The sequence below is a fragment of the Anas platyrhynchos genome, chromosome 1 (assembly GCF_047663525.1).
Source record: "Anas platyrhynchos isolate ZD024472 breed Pekin duck chromosome 1, IASCAAS_PekinDuck_T2T, whole genome shotgun sequence".
NCBI lineage: Eukaryota > Metazoa > Chordata > Aves > Anseriformes > Anatidae > Anas > Anas platyrhynchos.
Window position 1 is genome coordinate 1,693,235 of NC_092587.1, and position 17,236 is coordinate 1,710,470.

Sequence of the window (17,236 nt, forward strand, 5' to 3'; positions counted from 1 at the left end):
TGCTTGCTCCAGATGACTCCCTGTGCAGCAGGACCAAGGTTTCGACTCATTGATCATGGGAAGTGGATCCAGTGGATGGGATTTGCTTTCTGTTGGATCATCACTGCACTCAAAACTACAGCTGAAATTTTAAAATCAGCCTCCCAGCTCACTGCGTATTGCTGCCTGCCTCAGAGCTGTGACTCTGGGGTCTCCTTAGCCTTCAAAAACCTTCTTGATAGTTTGGAAATTAAGTTCCTCGTACGTTGATTAGCTATAAAGTGCTTTACAGTTCCATCTTGCTTTGCAGTGTAAGACACCATGTGGTTGCAATTCAGCTCAGGGAGGTGATTGTTATGGTCGGTGTTATCTTACCTCCTTATCTCACAAGCCTTCTGCAGCTATTGAGATGGTTCCAAAATGCGTCACTGGTGAGCAGCATAAAGTCATGTACTGGGACAAAAGTAAGAGCTGAAATAAGACAGCCAGTTCTGTATATCCATTTTATGATTACTCAAGTACGAGAACTGCCCTCCTGCACCAGTCCTGAATTGTTTGGGCCCACTTTTTGTCGAGGGGATAACCCGGAGAGATCCCAGTCTCTAGCAGAGACACCCAGAATATAAGAATCACCTGAATATTGCAGTCTTTCCTCACTCTGGCACTCTAGGGGTTTAGTGATTTCCATAGCTGGGTTGTAGTATTTAAAAGGCATCGCTGTCTCTCCGTGGATTTGTCTAGATGATGTTTAAAACAGCTTAGATTTATTTGTGACAGCTCTTCTTCGGAAGACACCACATAAAGATTCAGGTGCGGTGTGAGCTCCAGCTGCAGAGGACCATTTTATTTTGGAGGACCATCCACTACACCCTCTGTTATGATGGTGAAACCACCTTCCAGGAGCAAGATTTTACCCTGGGATCTCCAGAGGTCAGTAGAGGTGTCACCTGAGCTAAAGAAAACAAACCCCAAGGACCATTTCCATTTGAAGGCTGTAATCTCAGGGCATTTTTATTTTTTTTCACTTTTTAGTAGCTTTTTTGCTTCTTACTCACCCTTGATGGCAACAGCAAGTTTAATGAGAAGGAGTGAGGTGGAAATATAACCCACCCTTCGTTTGATCACACGGGGGAAGGAGCAGCCTGCTCTGCAAAGAGCTGTAAAATGAAAGTCCAGTGCTTGGTGCTCACCTGTATGAATCAGCCCCATCGTGCCTGGGACCATCATGCTGCATCCTTATCAGGGACTAATTAGTGTGACAGCAACCTTTAAAGTGCTGCCACTTCCAGTGGGAACAGCAGTAATAGCTTCAGAGAGCTGGGATGTTGTTCCACCAGAGGAAAAAAACACTTTTCCCTTACCAAGCAGGGAGTGTTGGCATGCCCCTTCTTGTGCCGTAGGGAAACATTTTCACGCTTGCTGCCTCCAGGGATGAAACAGAAAGATAAAATCAGGGCTCTGCACCACCAGAGGGGTGGGCAGCAGGGCAGGGAGGGGATTGTGCCCCTCTGCTCTGCCCCTGTGAGTCCCCACCTGGAGTCCTGAATCCAGATCCAAAAGGATGTGGGGCTGTTGGAGGGGGTCCAGAGGAAGCCATGAGGATGCTGCAGGGGCTGGAGCCCCTCTGCTGTGGCCTCATTGCAGCTTTTCAATACCTAAAAGGGGGATCATAAAAAAAGACGGCGAGTTTTTCCAATTTTGGACAAGACACAAAGAGTGGAGCGGCCGTTTCTGAAATGTCCGACTCAACCACTCAGATGGCAATAAGGCCAAATTCTGGCAGTTTTATGTTTTCCTGAGGAATGTCCTACTTATAAGTTCAAATAAAGATAGTTGTTTTCCAACAAAAGAAGTCAAGTTGACCAGATGGATGAATTAACTCGATGGCTTTTGCCCCCTAGAATTGCAAAATATGTGGGAAAAGAACAAAAAACAAAACAAAACAAAACAAAAAAACATCATGAATGCCACAGAGTTTGGTCTTCGGGTATTTGCTTTTCTTTTCCCATGCTTTGTCTTTTGCAGTTTGGTCTGTCACAGACATCTCCAGCCTAAGGAGCTGTCTCATGTTACATTTGTAAAGCTTGAGGAATGCAAAATAAGCAGCGTGGCTAAGAGTCTCACTCTCTGATATGAGATTAATCACTACTAAGGTGATCCCGAAACTTCTTTCCCACTAAAAGCCACAGTACAGTTTAGGTACACATGTTTTGCCAGATGTTAAAAGTGCTTGCTGCATACAAAAACCCGCTGGCTTCTAAGAATTCAAGTCCTTCAGGCTGTTCAGAAGGTTACAAAACCTCACTAAACAACATACATCTTCAGACGTTCGATCTGCATGAGGAATGTGGAACTGTCACCTCACTTAACTCCTTTTTTTTTTCTGCATTGCAGCTGTCCTCCAGCCTGGCACTGGTTCAAACCAAGACACAGCTGTTTGTGAGGAATCTGGCAGGTCCCGAGGATGCGTTTCCTTGCTGGACATGGGAGAGAAGCGTGGCTGTGGGTGAGCAGGGAGGGCTGGTGCCTTGCCACCAGTGCCAGAAACACCACGTTGGGCAATCACCAACGTGAAATTCAACAAAGGAAAGTGCTGGGTGTGGTGCCAGGGAATAGTAATGCCAGGCACGGGCACAGACTCAGAGACACGTGGCTGGAGAGCAGCTCAGCAGGCAGGGAACTGGGGGTGCTGGTGGCAGCAGGAGCCAGCAGCGTGCCCTGGCAGCCAAGAGGGCAAACACCAGTTTGGGGTGCACCAAAAGAGACAATTCTGCTGCTGTGTTTAGTGGTGGTGTGGCCTCACCTCAAATTTTGCCTGCAGTTCTGGGCTCCACGGTATAAAAAGGATATTAAGGTACTTGGAAGTGTCCAGAGGAGGGCAACAAAGCAGATAAAAAGAAGGCATGTCCTGTGAGGAGCAGCTGAGGACACTGGGGCTGTCTAGTTTGGAGGAAAGGAGGCTACTGGCTTGGTTTTCCTTGGCTGTTCCGCACCAGGTACCAGCTTCCTTACAACCAAACCAGCAGATATGTTGCTGTAAAATGCTAAAAATGCTGGGTCCCTTAAGTGTCCCTGAGTAACCTTTGACTAAAAATGTTTCCTGACCTTGGGAGGGGCAAGAAAAAAAAAAAAAAAAAAAAAAAAACAGAGGCAGGCAAATGTGTCTATATCCAACAGTGCTATACCATATAAATTCCTTAAAGGACAGAAATTTACATTTATAGCCTCAGTATGAGCTCAGGGCTGAGCTTGTAGCTGGCAGAGAGGCTTGAAGGGATTCCTCTGAGCCACTGCTCCAAAGGTTTTGCCTTGGATACGAAAAGCACACAGCGTGTGCTTTGAAACGCTGCTGCCAAAACAGTTGGGCCAAGACTGTGAGTAAATTGCGATTAGATTACTAAATCAAAGAAAATTCTTAATTGCTCCAGCAATTGGCTGCATGCATGAGAAATAACACTGCAGTCTGAAGTGGCAATGTGAGAGTTTTAAAATAACCTGGCTGGTTATTTTAAACACTGCATGCTATTAATGGGGAACAAATCCCAGCAGGCAGCGTGGTGGCCGCGGTGCCAACCTTTTCCTGGCCCTTCCCAAGCCCCACGCCTCGTGTTTGCGCTGGGTGTTTGCTCATTTCTGGGCAGTGATGGAGGACGAGGGTCAAGAGCTCAGCGTTGGGCTGAAATGAAGAGCATCTGTCCTCCACCACTGGTCCTGCGTGGGTCATGCTTCTGGTTCCAGCAAAACTGGGATGCAGAGGATGTGTCTGGATCCTGGGCACCCTCCAGCTACCACCTCTCTGGTCACCTCTTTCTTCCCCATGTACATTTCCTGATTATTTTATATTATTTTATATTCCTGATGTTTTTTTCTTCATAAAATTAACTAACCAATCTATCACTAATTTTAAATTTGCTCTTGCCAGAGTAAAGCTGCGGGCTCTGTCCTGACAAGTCGGTGCAGCCTCAAGCCTTGCATGGATGAGCTTTCCATGCTGCAAGATGACTGGCTTGTTTTCAGCGGGACAGCGACTGCCTGGTGACCACTGCCTGAATTTTCTTTGGCTTTAGTCTTTTTTAATTACTTGCCAGTGCTATTGAGGAGCTCTGCCAGCTAGGGTCAGCACCCGTGACCCTGTGATGAATGGCAGAGGAAAGAGGCTGCCCAGGGGGTGCCAACAGCCCCGGGTCCCTGCTGCACAAGCACTGGGGGAATCACCTGGCAAGAATTTAGCTGTATTTTTAGTGATTGAAGATGGTGAAGGGCCCAGAAGGGAAGATATACCAGGAGCAGCTGAGGGCACTGGGCCTGTTCAGCCTGGAGAAGAGGAGGCTGAGGGGAGGCCTCATGGCGGCCTACAGCTTCCTCATGAGGGGGAGTGGAGGGGAGGGAGATGATCTCATATTTTTAGTGACCAACAATAAGATTTGAGGGAATGGTGTCAAGCTGAGGAAGGGGAGGTTCAGGCTGGATATCAGGAAGAAGTTCTTCACCGAGAGGGTTGTCACACACTGGAACAGGCTCCCCAGGGACGTAGTCACAGCACCAAGCCTGTCGGAGTTTAAGAAGCGTTTGGGCTGTGCTCTCAGTCCCATGGTCTGAATTTTGGGTAAACCTGTGTGGTGCCAGGAGTTGGACCCGATGATCTTTGTGGATTCTTTCCAACTCGGGATATTCTCTGATTCTGTCTTTGTAGATCCCAGCCAACTGAACTGTTCTAGTTCCAGTGCCATGACGGAGAGTACGGCCACGGCCATGCAAGAACCATGGTGCCACCAGCATCCTGTCCTCACCTGCCTCTGTGACACCCACAGGTTCAGTGCTGGGGCTTCTGCTCACAGCAGTAATTAAAATCAGCAAAAACAGAGCATTACTACCAACGTGACGCCATTTGAAGTGTATGGTAAGTGCAGACGAGGTCAAAGGATGTGGACGGCTGCTGACTGCACTCCCTTTGACAGAAGGGCAGAATTAATCTTCCAGAATGCTGTGTGTCTCAGACATCCTGTCTGGGCCTTATTTTCAATTTTAAAGAATAATATATTTTCACAGGACAATTTATGACCCTGCCTGAGACAACTGTTTTGGGGCAGGTCCATTCAGATAGTCCCAGATTGTTTCCTGAGTAATTCTGAGATGTTTGCAGAGGGCTTAGAGGTTGCTGTGCATCTGAAAAATTCAGGTAACAAAATACTTTGTAAGAAAAAGTAAAAAAGTGATCTCTAACAGTGAAAAAGGAAAAAAAAAATGTATGTGTGCCAAATAAAGGATTGTAAATGTTGTGCAGAACCTCATACTGAATTATATACAGCCACACCAAAGGTAGAAACCAGTCTGAGAAACACTCCCCTTTCATAGCTTTTATTTAAAATGAATGCAAAGTGAAAATGTTCTGGTCAAAATGTTCTCAGCAGTTTATTTTTTATTTTCTTTGGCTGTGATTCAGCAATTTTTTGCAACGCAGATTCAATCTGAATTACCTGTGAATCAGTATTTCTTAACTAGCACTACTTTTATGCTTTCATTCCCTTTGCTAGCTGGGAATAACAAACATTATCTGATCTGGCACAGGCCCAGCTGGTACATAAGGAATCCAGTATCATTTTTTGAATCAACTTAAATCAACACACTGAATTTATATTGGGTCAGTGCTCTGCATCAGGTAGTCGTAGTAGGCTTTAATTCAGTTCAGAAGTTTTTAAGCTGGATTTACTTATCATTAAACCACGGCCTTAGAAATTACATCTTTCTTTGTGAAAAATGTGTTAGAACTTCTCAGAACAAATCAGAAGATACAAGTGACCCTGCAAAGTTCCTCTGAGTAATGCTTTCTGTGTCACCCTAATAAATAAATAAATAAATTCTGATCCGTGCTTCAACAAATTATTAACCAGGTGGGCAAGAAGGCAATATAAAAATGCTACATAACATTGCCACAGCATCCCCTTGCCCTGTTAAAATGTGTAAAGGAACAGAAGTTACGTGTAAGTGTGTCCCCAAAGCAGCTACTGACTTTGTGGGGTTTTGTTGTTTGTTTTTTTTTGTTTTCAGTTTTCTGCATAGATTGTGATGGCAAAACCGTGGGATTGTACTCAGCTACCTTGAGCTACCTAAAGATGAATATGGCCGAGCTACATCCTTCCATTTTGTTCACATTCTCCAGCCTGTACTCAACTATATCCTGTCTAATATTGAAAGTGGATATGGGAGGGTCAGATTTTAGTTTAGTTAATTTGCAAAAGGAAATAGTTTCAGTCAGGGGAGGCACAATTGCAACTTCTACACTCCTGGCTATTTACTAGGGGTGAACTGCTCTCTGTACATTTTCAAAATTAGAGCAGAGACATTTTTAGGAACTGTATATAGGGACCTCTGTATGTTTTTAGACATTTCAGTGCTTTAGCAACCTGTCCCTAAATACCTCCCATCCTGGAAATTTGACATTCATTGTTAGTATGCTCAAATATTACTCCTTGAAACTTATATACTGATCATTTCACACAAAAAATGCTGTCTAGCATCTTGCTTTCTCCCTCCCTAATTCCTCAAATTCTTCCCTTTCCTTTGCCGTCACCACCACCACCAACAGCTTCTCTCTCATGAAAAGACACCAAATTCCCACCCAGCCTCACCCCACAGGCTGCATTCAGATCTTTCTGCTTCTAGCCTCTCTCCATAGCCACCATCTCTCCTTTTCTTTCCAACCTCTTGGCTAAATTCTCTTTTAGTCCTTCACACAATCCTTCTTCAACCACTGTGCCATCACAGCCTCCATGTACACATGGGGAATTCTGTTAAAAACCCACCTCCCTTAACTTCGAGTGTACCGAGTTCCCCTTCCAACACATTCAGTGTCTTCCTACACACTCTTACATCAAAAAGGCTTTTCTGATCCGCTGTGAATTCATCTTTTGTAATTCTGCATACTATCCATCAGTCCCCTTAACCTGATTTTCTCATATATCAGTGTATTTCCAGCCACATTGATGCCTTCATTTTATGGCCCCACTGTGCTGTAGGACACTTCCCAAGCTCACCTGCTAGGCTGGCTGCTTAACATGAGGCTTAATTTGTTCTAAAAAATAATGCAATTTTGCTTGTCCTTTTAGTTAAAGTTATATTTGTTGTCAAATCCTTCCTGCACAGCAAAATGCTCCTACTGAGCTTGATTTACACAATAGAACACACCCTTTCCCTTCAAATACTGGGTTGAAATAATGTGACTAAGTTGTCAGTAGGTTTGTTGTTTCAGGCTTCCTGCTTTTTAAAGCACCGCTCCTCAAGACAGACAGAAAAAATAGGAAAAAAAAGGGAGTTTCTGAAACCCCCAACGAGGTTTCAGATGGAAGGCCAAGAAGAGAGGTGTCCTTTCCAGCTGTTTTGGAATTAGATTTTATGCAACTCTAATGACGCAGCAATTAAGGATTTATTATATACCTTTATAGCAAATAACAAGGCTAGATGACATGATTTTAACAGCACTCATCGGTAGGTAAAGTAGGTAACTATCAGTCAATTAACACAATGATGTAAAGGGATTGGCTACAATAGCAGCAGTGACTTACTTAAAGGTTTGGAAATGACAAGGTTCATCTGAGACTTACTGCAGGATCCTGGGGGGTTGTGCTAAATTTAGGGGCTTCAAAAATTCCCTCTTAGTTCACCCTACTCCCTCGGTGGTGTATGTCTGCAGACGAGCTCGTTCCTCAAGGATTCAGCCCTGAGATGAAGAGTCCCATGGGTCATCCCGAGAGGTGTCCCAGTTCAGGGGGAAATTGTGGGTTCAGTCCCTGGAGAGCTCCAAGAGTTCTTGTTTGGGGTCGCTATTCACAGGATTACGAGGCCATTGTCTTTTGGTCAGTAATTTTCCAAGATTCGGGTCTTTCGAATGTGTATTTTGAAACTAGGTTGCTCAATCCTCTTCCCCTCACAGGGGAGTGAGACACTGTCAGCCTTCACCAACAGGGGAATGGTGTCATGATGGCTTTTCCTTTCCTATTTATGAGATAAAGTGATCGACTGGTAGTCAAACGGAAATTTCTTATCAGATGGCTTCCTAGAATGTGCTCTGCCTTGGGCTGTCTTGTTTATGAGCTATCCTGTTCATGTTTACGAGCTATCCTGTTCATGTTTATGAGCTATCCTGTTCAAGGGGTGATTTCATACTCACAGACCTGACTACGACTTATGCCAAGAGCAGGAGAAGACCGAACCCATTGTGCTGTACAGGAGAAGACCATCCCCAACACTCTGTAGAGGAGAAGACCATCCCCACCAGGCTGTACGTGAGCAGACCATACCCACCACACCAACAACATGCCATAGAAATCGTGGCCTGGGGGAGCCAGCTGAGATGTGGTCAGAGCAGCCAAGCACAATGCACTACATCTGCCCTGGCTTTGCTCATTCAGACTACAAAAATTAATTGCGTAATCCAGCAAACAAATTAGCCCGCTGGAGAAAGAACATCCATAAATCTATTTGAAAACCTCAGCGGGAGCTGTTTGCTGTCAGCTAGGCAGCTGGGACAGTTGGAGTTGCATCATGGAAGGACACATAGGTTGGTCTGGTTTGGTAACCCAGGAAATTTCGGATGGACCAGCCTCAAAGTGCCACATTGCTATCAATTCCGTGGCTGTGGGCAATTTCTCTTGCTCCAGAAGAAGTACGGACTCTATAAAAGATCATCCTGTATAATCCGTTCCGAGAGCAGCTCTCATTTTGGTGTTTAGACAATTAGAGACTGGTGAGTGAGTTCACAGAGCTGGATGAAAAGTTTATCTTTAATTCTAGCCACAAGCAATATGATAAAGTGACCGGCTGGTTTTGTGGTTAGATATTTGCCTGTCTGATTTCTGCTGCCTAACAAAGCATTGTGTCATGTGGGCTTCCCTTTGGGACCTTCTGGGTTTACTACTTTCTCCTTTCGGTCTGGTGTGTGCCACGAGACCTTTGTACCATTCCTGAGACAGATATCATTTTTCACAGTCTTCTCCAATACCTTCTGAGAGTTTTTTCTTATCTCTGAGCAGCCAAAATTGCTGTTATTTACATTCCCTTGAGTTCACATCATCTGGGAAATGGGACGAGTGGTACTGCCTGCTCACAGGCAATGGGCTTGTGTTTCAGTCCCCTAACTCATGCAGAGAGATTGATAAAAAACACTTAATATTTCTGATTCTGCTTTTGTATGCAGTCCACCGAAGACAAATCCTGGTCAAGATGCGTTCTTTCAGCAAAATGTTTGAGTTTCTCCTTAAGTATGATTAATCTGTCCAAATGCCCTGAATGCCAAGCTTGTTTTCGTGTAATTGTGTACAATCTTTTGTAGCAGAAAATTCAAGTGGTGTGCGCTTGAACCAGAAGTGTTGCAATAAAAATTATTTAACTCTTCTGAAGCAACATAAGCAAGCAGAACAAGTAGGGCTCCACTTCAGCGAACCCTCCAGCCATCTGTCTTGTTTTCTTTATTTTTGTTTGTTTCTGTGGTTCTTTTCAGGAAAGAGCTATAAAAGGAAAGAAATTTTTGCTGGTGATGTCTGAATCCGAGGAAGGAATGCAAGAGTTAAAGCACAACTTGCACTTAGAGGGCAACGTTCATCCCTCCGCTGTCATCGTGGGACATGCTGCTGGCTCGTGTTCATTCATCGAGTGCTGAAATGTCTCTCCTCAAACCTAAGCTCCTCCATTTTGTGAAAGACACAGACGAGGCTGCTACGCTCTGCAAGATGGAAGGCTGGAGGCAGCTACTGTACCTTTCTGCAGTTCTCCTCATTAACGAAGGAGCAATTGAGGACTCTGTCCCCTAACCAGAGATCCTGACTCAGTCATCCCTATCAATTACATCCAGTGCATTCGAAGAGGCGGTTGCATGCCAGTCCAAGCTTTGCAGGCCTAAATCTTGGTGTCAGATGAATTCAAGGCAGCTGGCGGGGCAGAGCAGAGGGCTTCCTTCCAGATTTCCAAGCAATTCTCTCCGAAACGGTGGCAGATAGTTTATTCCCTTCCTCTTTGTCTTCTTACAAAATGCCCTGTTTTCTACAAGAAGAGAGGTAGTTGGCAAGTTTTGCTAAACTACTTCTTTTCTTGCTTTCTGCTCATGCTAAAGCTCTGCTAGATTAGATATACGAAATCATTTCAAGTCTTTGCAGGCATTTTCTACTGCTGACCACGAGTTCTGATGGAAACCAGCTAAGACGCATCCAAAAAGTGACTATTTTTTCCTGTGGGCTCCGAGGGAATCAAAGGCAACTGAGCTGAGCGGGAACATCCAGATGTTGGTATGTAAAGCAGATCTTCAAAGTCAATGACTTCTCGAGTGATTAACAGGCACAGCAGTGTTTGGGAAATGTTTGGAGTGGTGTTTGGCATCAACCCAGTCTTCTTCAGCAACGTATTCCCTACTTGAGAACCTGCGAGTAACCTGCGAGTAAGAGAAGAAATTTGTGCATAAGGCTGGTACGGAGCAGCTCTCGTGGCTGGAGGCTGTGGTTTTAGCTCAGAAATGTAAGAAAAGAACTTGAAAAGTTATAGATGATGATAAGGGTTGTGGAAAAAGAGCATCTGCTCCTTCGGGGGTGCCTGGTCACGGACCTTTCCCAAGGCGAGAAGGTGTAGTAGGAAAAGAAGGCGGTGATGGGAGCCCATCTGGTCAGACACACTGATTTAGGTGAAAAAGTAGGAATGTTTATGCCACCAGAGCTATCCGAAGGAGGGTTTCTAAGGTGGGAGACGATCACAAGAAGCAGAACTCCCAGTCACACTAATTGGTGGGCTAATGAGCTACCAGCATTGCTGCCACTAAGGCCAAACCTTGCTGCTGGTAGGATGCGGACCAAGGGGATTGGGAGGGTGCAGAAACTGCAGAGCTCATGGGGGTGTGCAGGGGGAAGGGGGAACAGGAGGATCAAAGAGGGGGGGATAGGGAGAAAAGAGCACGAGAAGGAGGTCCTCGCATCAGCCGTCCTGGCCCAGAGCAGCTGGAGGGAGCAGCTGCTCTTTGCTGCATTTAACAATAACAAACGAAGTCCAAGTACTCCCAAAATGTAGTATTCTAGTTTATTTTTCCTGTCTCGTTTAAAAAAAAAAAAAATAGAATAACAAATGATACATGTGCAGGAGCATTCGTCTTCCAAAAACAACCCCGTGTCCTTGCAGTCTTACTGAAAGCTGAAAATGCTGGCAGCACGGATAGTTTGTAAGAGTGAGTCCTTTACTTTGACAAATAACTTGCTACTACTGCTTAGAGCCTTTCAGTATATTTTTTCTGGAGTGATAACTCCGATGTTCAGCTTTTAGGTGTTCAGCTTTTAATCTGTCTTGCCTACTGAAGCTCTAATCGTGGTGTTAACCCCAGGAGAAACACTTGCTCATTTGAAAACCGTATTCAGTGTTAATTAACGTAAGAATATTCCTTTTTATCCATGTGTTCCAAGTGGCCCGTGGCTTCAGATGAGACATCTTGTACCAGAAAGTGCAGATTCACAAAAAAGTCCAGTCTGCCAGCTGTGCCAGCCCTTTCCTTGCTGTGTTTGCATTTTCCACCCCTTTCTCGAGCTCCCCTGCTCTTGGATGCTTTGCCCCATCTCAAAAATCCCAGTGGCAGCCGCTGGGAGAATTTCCCCTGCAGGAAAGCCCCACTCCTCAGCGGCATGTTTTCCTTTGGTTTATGCCAAGAAAAGGATTTGGTTTTATTTTTATTTTCTATTTTTTTTGCAGCTTTGCAGTGCAGAAGGAGACGAGAAGGAAAGGGGAAAGACAAACAAAATATACCGAGACACAGACCCAGTGGAGCCCAAAGACAAGCAAAACCTCATCAGTCACACTAATTCATGGACTGTTATAAAAAAAAAGAAAAGAAACAAACAGCTGAGCTGGGACTTTATGGATACAGGTGCAAATCCAAGGGTCCTTGAACTGGTGGAAGCATGCAGACTGGTGACGGTGTGTGCAGGGAAGTAAAAAAGGAGGAATTGACAGGAAAAGGTATAAAAGGGGCCAGCTTGATGGAAAATGGAGCTGGTCTGTTGGGCTTGTCTGCCCCATTTTCTTTTTCTTTTGCCTCCGGTGGCACCTTTTAACCTTATATTTGCCTCTAGGGTCTATGCAGAAGCCCCTGGCTCCCTGGCTGCTCAGGCTTAGCACCCACCAGCGCTGCTTCCCCAGCATTTTGTAGCTTTGTTGGCATCCACACATGGCACTGAAGCTGTTATGTGCTGAACACACGTCCGAAATCATGGTTACATGATCGTGGTTGTACCTCTGACTGCTTTCAGGAGCAGCAACGTCTGCTTAATCCTCTCCTCAGCAGCAGGATGGGGAAAAAGCTAAAAATAACGCAAGGGTTATTTTTATGCTCCGAACCAACCCAAATAATGACCTCACGGCTCTGCTAACTTGTTAGGCCACTCGATCCTCGGGCAATGCGTCTCCAAAACCAGGGCTTGGAGTTACTGCCTATAAATAGCCAGCTTGTTTGTTTGTTTGCTTCCTCAGCTTCTCCGCCAGCTCCAAGAATTCGTTGAGAAAAGCAGCGCGGCGGGCGAGCAAAGCACCCAGACGCCCGGTGCAGGACGTCCCTGTGAGTACTTTTTTCAGGCCAAAGAGAGGAAAAATAAAAACATCCTCGTGGTGAGGACAAGCTGGGAGGCTGCATGACGCCCTCAATCTCATCAGAAAGCCGAGCCGAAGCTTAACACCCTCAGCCATCTATAGGCGGGTGAGAAAATCCGTGAAATGAAAACCAACCCGCTCCTAAACCCGTTTTCCCCCAGCTTTTAGTCCTCTATAACGAGCTGTTTCCTTTGACACCTTAGAGAGGGCAAGGAGAGTTTCCCTGAGCTTCTTACAAGGAGGAAAACGTGGTTTGGTTTGGTTTTTCCAAGCCTTTGCTCTGCACGAGTGTTTTGGAGTAAAGATCTCCTAGATACCATAATTTACAGCTTTCAACAGCAAAAGCAGGCGAGTTTAATTTCACACATTTCAGGGCAGCTTTAAAAGTACCTTGTTACACTTTCTACTATTTTATGAATCCCGTGCAATGCTTTTCACCCCAAGGAAAGTAAAATGGGAAAAAGCCTCCTCTGACAGACATTTATACGCTTCTGGAGGGAGCCACAGAAACCGTGCATCCTCCTCATTAAAAAAATAAATAAAGACAAAGTGAGCAATATTATTTTTGCTTTCAGAGAAGTCTCTTGGAGATGTGATTTATGGACAAAGGGATTGCGTCCAAGCCTCTGGCTAGCGATGTTACGGGCTCGTGTTTCAGCACTCATTTCCCCCCAGGATGTACTCCGATTGCATAAATTGAATTTTCCCGGCCCAAATCTGCCAGCTTTCTTGGAGAAAAGGCTGCGGGCGTTCCTCACCGTTGACCTTACACTCTGAGAGCCGAAATTCCCCCAAAACCACGGATCCCAGAGGACAAGACCCAGAGCAACCCCGAGGCAGAAACCCCCTCTGTGGTTTCATCGCTGCCTCCCCATCGCCCTACGTGGAAACGGAGCTGAAATTCCAAAAAAAAACCCCGTCGGAGATCCCCTGCTGAGCCAAGCAGCCCCTCCACCTCTCTCTCATCTCCCGTGGGATTTCTTGGAGGTGAAGTCCTGCCTGATGAAACACGGAGCAAATCCTCTCGTCGAGCCCAGGAGCAGTTTTTGGAAGCCCCTCCAGCCAGGTAGCGCGGATTTCAGAGCCGCAGAGACGCTCACGCCTGCTGAGCCGAGCCAGGGTATTTGTCCGGGCAGGGAAACCAACCCGTTTCCAGGAACTCTGCCGCCTTGCAGCCAGAAATAAAAACTTGCTGATGTCTATCAGTGCGTAAAACCGAACGTGGGCTCCAGGCAGTGCGTTTGGGCTCCTAGCAAAAAATGGTCCCAACTAGGATGCCGAGCACTGCGTTGTCTTCTTACTTCTTTTTAATTCTTTCTCCTCCTCCTTTTCCTCCCTCTCCTACTTTTCCTGCTTCTTCTCCTTCTTCTGCTTCTCCCTTCTCCTCCTGGTTCTCTTTTCTCCTGCTTGTTTCTTCTTTCTTCTTCCCGCTTCCCCTGCTTCTCCTCATATTCCTTCTCCTTTCTCTTTCTCCTCCTCCTCCTCCTTCTCCTTCCCCTTCCCCTTTTCTCTCCTTCTCCTTTCTACTTCTGCTTCTCCCACTTCTTCTCCTTTCTCCTTGTCTTTCTCCTCCTCTTTCTCTTCCTTCTCCTTTCCCCTTCTTCTGCTTCTCCTTCTTGTCCTCCTCCTCCTTCTTCACCTCCTCCTCCTTTCTCTCCTTCTTCTCCTCCTTTTTCTCTTTATTCTTCTTTGTCCTCCTCCTCCTTCTCCTTATTAATCGACGCATTTAACTCTTCAAACTCACCTGCAACACCCGTAGGATCAATTTTTTTTACACCTGTGCACCCCTGGGTGGGAAGCACCGCCAGGTGCGGGTCACACTTTTGCCTCTCCAAACCTGCATTCCTCATTTGCAGCCCTAATTACAGGAAGCCTAATTGTTATTTCTGTACCAGAAAGCCAGCTGCTTCTTTCGCAGAGAGCCTCAGCGGTTTTGGAGCTGCCCTAAGGCAAAGCATTAGCACAGTGATTGCTTCCTGGATAAGGGAACAGTTAAAGTTTTGATGTTGCTTTTTTTTCCAGGGCTCTATTTTAATTTTAATTTAATTTTCTTTTTTTTTTCAGGTGCCTCTTCTAGACACAAAACTAGAGCAGGGATGCTAACCTGACGGGAAATCACTCCACCTGGCAAATCAGATCTTTAAAAACAGTTCCTAGCAACCTTTGGTACTCACCATATGCAAATAAAGCTGATGAACCAAACCCCGAGACATTCCTGGCAGATAAGAGCATTTTGTAATAATCTCACATCCCCGGGGGTTATACGTGCTCGGCGCAGGTTACGCTAGAATTGATAAGAAACGAATGATTCCTGGCTGCATCCCCCCCCCCAAAAAAAAAAAAAAAAAAAGCAGATTTATTGTCGGGCCCTGCGCTATCTTGCTGTTTAAGTAACCGTTTCCGTTGCTTTTAGCTGGAAAATGAACACAAAAGAACATTTTAACCCCATCAGCAGAGGGGTCATCGCTGGAACAAGCAAGTTTTCTCTCTTTGAAGCCCCCGGACTGGTCTCTACTGGTCTGAATCCAGCTTTTCTTACCCCAAAATCTTCAGTAAAATAGTCAATAATAAAACCCTTACGTAGCCAAGGAGGAAGAAACAAAACTCCAGCAGCAAAAAGTGACCTGACAAGGCAAATTAAAATATTGCCTATTCAAAACTCTCTTAAATTTGCATAGGAACTTGGAAACGAGGCACAGAAGGGGCAGGCACCACCAAAACTAGTCTGTGCTTGCGTCTCTGCGCCGTGACACCGCCGTTTGGGCCACGTTGCACGGTTCTCTGCGTGTCACCGGTGTCTTTAGGAGCCTTGTAGGGTTGTTTTTTTGTCTGGGACTCCCAGAATTTGCAGAACTCATCAGCTATTTCTACCCAACCTTCCCCAAAGCGATGCACGGCATCAGTGGATGATAGCTCAGCCCCAAACTCGTTTCTCAGATGCTAGAAGCAATTGAAAAGACAATTTTTACATCGTTAGCTTGGCCGTGGGATGGCAAAACCCCTTGAAAAATAGAAAAGAGGAGCTCAGCCCCTGGAAATCTCCCTGTCCCATGGCAAGGGATGCTTCAGGATCACTTTGTTGTCTTGCTGCATAGGGCAGGGGCGAGGTGAGAAGGATTTTTTAGTGCCACGGGCCAAGAACAGGGCACAAAGACCTCATTTACGAGCCGCAGGGCTTGTTTTTAAAGGCTTACAAAAGCCCTCCCCCAAAATCTGCTGTGATGCTCTCGTGCCCTCCGCGGCTTTCGGATGAACTCTTGCAGAAGTCTCTGCAGGCTGAGGATTTTCCTTACCAAATCCTGGTGTTATTGCCCTCAGCTATTTATTGCCTTGGCTCACGGTGAACTCTAACCTGCTGATTGCTTCACAACGCTCATCAGGTGAAATCTCGGCTGTCCAGAGTGCACAGATTAAGTGTGCTCGCTAAAATACGCTCGGAAAGATTTATTGACTTGATGAGCACTTGGGCCACCAACCATGACCCTCTTCTGCTCCGAGGGAGGTTAATGGGGGCTGATGCCTTCTCCTTGGGGGGCAGAGGAGGAGTTTACCTACTCCTCATGAAGGTTTTCTAATCAACCAGGAAAAATTCTCCTTCGAATTGCTCTTCTCGTTGTTGTGTTGGTAGTTGTGTCGTTGTTGTCATCTCCCCTCTTCAACCCTACTTCTGCTTGGTCCATGGAAGGGGAAACGAAGACACACAAAGCCAAAAAGCCCCCAACAAGGATCCTGGGGAGGGTTTGCTGGGAGCAGCACGGTCCCGAACACGCTGTGGGTTGAAATCCCAAGGCAGGAGCTCCGCGCATCTTCCAGGGCCTTGGCTCATGGCTTGGTTTCCAGTTTCAGACCAGCAAACTCCAGCTCCAGCATTTCAGGCTCTGACATCGACATCCCTGGGGTCCCCCCCACCCCAACCAAAGAGAGTTTTGGCTGAGATTTTGGTTTAAGAGAGTTCTGGCATCGCACCCAACTGCATTCCCTGGGATTTGGGGGGGGGAATTGCATTCCCCCATGGCACCACATTTCCCCTGATGCATCCGTGATGCATCCCCAAGCTGAATCTTTCCCCATCCCCTACCTGAAGCTGCATCCCCCCCAGATACTGCATTACCTGGGTATTTCTTCCCACCCTGGGCACCCCATCCTCCTGGCCCCATCCTGTTTTTGGGTATTGTATAACCCCTTTGGGTGTTTCATCCCCCCTTTGGGTGTTGCATCCCCCTTTTTGGGTCTTGCATCCACCTTTTTGGGTATTGCAACCCCCTGGGGTAAAGAGGGGTCTCCCCTTTTGGGTATTGCATCCCCTGGGGTAAATCATCTCCCCCCAATATTGCAACCCCACAGATAACCCCTCCTTCGGGTATCGCATCCCCCTGGGGTAACACATCCTCCCTCCCCCTACAGCACCCCTTGGGGTACCCCATCTGCCCGTTTTTGGGTACAGCACCCCCTGGGGTACCCCATCCCCCCCTTTTTGGGTACCACCCCCCCACCTCCGCCCTCGGGTGCCTCCCCCCCTTCCCGGCCCCATTCCCTCGGGGCGGGCGCGTCCCCGCCGGGCTCACCCGAGGCCGAAAGCGAAAGCGAAAGGGGCCGGGCCGGGAAGAGAGGAAGAGAAGGGAAGGGAAGGGCCATGGCCGGCGGCAGC

At 46.5% G+C, this 17,236-nt stretch overlaps 1 long non-coding RNA gene across 1 annotated transcript; it reads left to right on the forward strand.

Annotated features, from left to right (window-relative positions):
* Nucleotides 1-11,780: 11,780 nt before the first annotated feature.
* Nucleotides 11,781-17,143, forward strand: LOC113844122 (uncharacterized). Its single transcript, XR_003498375.3, has 4 exons — nucleotides 11,781-11,869; nucleotides 12,472-12,556; nucleotides 13,164-13,654; nucleotides 14,653-17,143. It is a non-coding gene; the product is annotated as an uncharacterized lncRNA (long non-coding RNA).
* The last annotated feature ends 93 nt before the right edge of the window (nucleotides 17,144-17,236 follow it).